A 2435-nucleotide genomic window follows, 5' to 3' on the forward strand; every position below is an offset into this window, starting at 1 on the left:
TTCGCCTCCGGGGTTCAAGCAATTTTCGTGCCTCAGCCTCTCGAGTCACAGGGACTATGGGCACGCACCACCACGCCCGGCTAGTTTTTGTATCTTTTGTAAAGATGGGTTTTTGCCTTGTTGCCCAGGCTGGTCTTGAACTCCTGGCCTCAAGTGATCCACCCACCTCGGCTTCCCAAAGTGCTGGGATTACAGGTATGAGCCACTGCAACCAGCCTTTGTTCAAAAATTGGGGGGGGGGGGTTGTTTTTGTTTTTGTTTTTGTTTTTGTTTTAGAGACAAGGTCTCACTCTGTTGCCCAGGCTGGAGGGCAGTGGTGCAATGATAGCTCACTGTAGCTTCAAACTCCTGGGCTCAAGTGATCCTTTCACCTCAGCCCCCGAAGTCCTGGGATCACAGGCGCTTGCCACCGTGCCTGTCTAATTGTTTTATTTTTCGTAGAGAGGAGGTCTTACTGTGTTGATCAGGCTGGTCTCAGTGAAGTCCTGGCCTCATGTGGTACCGCCGCCTTGGCCTCCCAAAGTGCTGGGATTACAAGCCACCGTACCTGGCCTGCAAATTGGGTGTATCTTAATTTTGACCACACAGTATAGATGTTCTATGGATACCGTAAAAATGCCTGCTAGGGAAATGGCAGTTTCCATATCCAGGCACCAAAGATGAGCCAGTGAAACAAAGGATACAGTGATGTTTAAACAGAACTAGGATTTCAAAGAATTCTTCCCCTCTTTTGCAATTACTACTCAGCTAGTAGATAACCAGGTTCAGAGTAAATAAGTTTGTGTTTTGACCAAATTCACCTATTCACTGTTTACTAATGATATTAACAACTCCAAACATCCAGGAAAATGTGGAGGTTTCTATTATCTGTGTCATCATAATAATAATGTGGTCCTCTATTATCTCCACAGTAAATTCTTCCTGCAAACCTGGGAGGTCAGAATGATCACAACCCTCATAGTTTTACAGATAAGGGATCCAAGGTTCAGAGAGGGGAAGTAACTTGCCCAAGGCCACCCAGCTGGAAGGAGGTGGGGCAGGATTCCATCCAGAATTTGTGCTGTTGGAAATGCAGTGTTCTCTCCTGTAAATCAGTGTTAACCCCAATTTCAGGCATCCACCTACACAATTGTTCCTAAGAACAATCATTATGATTGTTGGCTTTATCCCAGTACCAACAGTGCTATTATTTAATTAATGTTTAACTTAAAATAAGTTCTCATTTTAACACTAAAAAATAATTTGTAAAGTGAAATTTATGTCACAGTATTACTTATCAACCTTAGCTGGGTTAACTCTGAAAACGAGTAGAGTGAAAGCAACACTGTGTTATTTTCCAGCTTGATGCTGTGGTCTCCTGAAGGTTGAAACCTGGTGCTTTGTCCCCAGGGACACTGGCGATCATTATCATGGTGTTAAAGTTGTACTAAGACAGTCTCCGGGCCGGGCGTGATGGCTCATGCCTGTAATCCCAACACTTTCGGAGGCCGAGGTGGATGGATCAACTGAGGTCAGGAGTTCGTGACCAGCCTGGCTAGCACAGTGAAACCCCATCTCTACTAAAAATACAAAACATTAGTCAGGCGTGGTGGCAGGTGCCTGTAATCCCAGCTACTTGGGAGGCAGAGGCAGGAGAATCACTTGAACCTGGGAAGTGGAGGTTGCAGTGAGCCAACATCATGCCATTGCACTCCAGCCTAGGCAACAAGAGTGAAACTCCATCTCAAAACAAAACAAAATAAAACACAACCCCAAACACAGTCTCCTGAGTAAAGTGGAAGGATTAACAGACATCATTGAAAATGAAATCACTTCGTTGTCACGTACTTAGATGTTACTTCACACCCTGTTGAGAGACTCTCCAAAATCATTTCTCTGGGAAAAGCTGGTGCCACCACTTGGGCACAGCTTTCTTGTGCTGCCCAAAAGGCCCTGAGGGTTTTTAGCAGTGTAATTTTCATAAGCCTCTTTGCAACTGTCCACACCAACAGCGTTAGCATTAATTGTGTCATTAGCAATGATCCATCTGGTTTCCTCCCAGTCTTCCCATCTGCTGAGTCAAAAACTTCCCTCCTTTCTTGAATGGAAGACCTGCAACGGGGAACAGAAGAAATTGTGCTCCTTGCATTTTATATCCACGATCCCATGTAATTCTCCTCAACCCCTGAAATAGGGATTAGTGGCCCCCATTTTCTGATGCGGAGAATGAAGTCCTACTCAGAGAAGTGGGAGGACTTGTCCCAAGACAAGCCGGACACAGGATAAAATTTGGTTTCCAACCTACCCAGCCTGACTCCTATGATCCTTCCATCCAACTGGAAACCTCAGTCAGTCTGGTGGTAGACAGGAACAAGAAGCTGAATTTTTCCTTCACTCCTTTTTATCATAGAACAACTATAGAACCAGAGCAGACTTGGAATGCAACTAAACCCCCT

This window comes from Pongo pygmaeus, chromosome 4 (assembly GCF_028885625.2).
Source record: "Pongo pygmaeus isolate AG05252 chromosome 4, NHGRI_mPonPyg2-v2.0_pri, whole genome shotgun sequence".
NCBI classification, from domain to species: domain Eukaryota; kingdom Metazoa; phylum Chordata; class Mammalia; order Primates; family Hominidae; genus Pongo; species Pongo pygmaeus.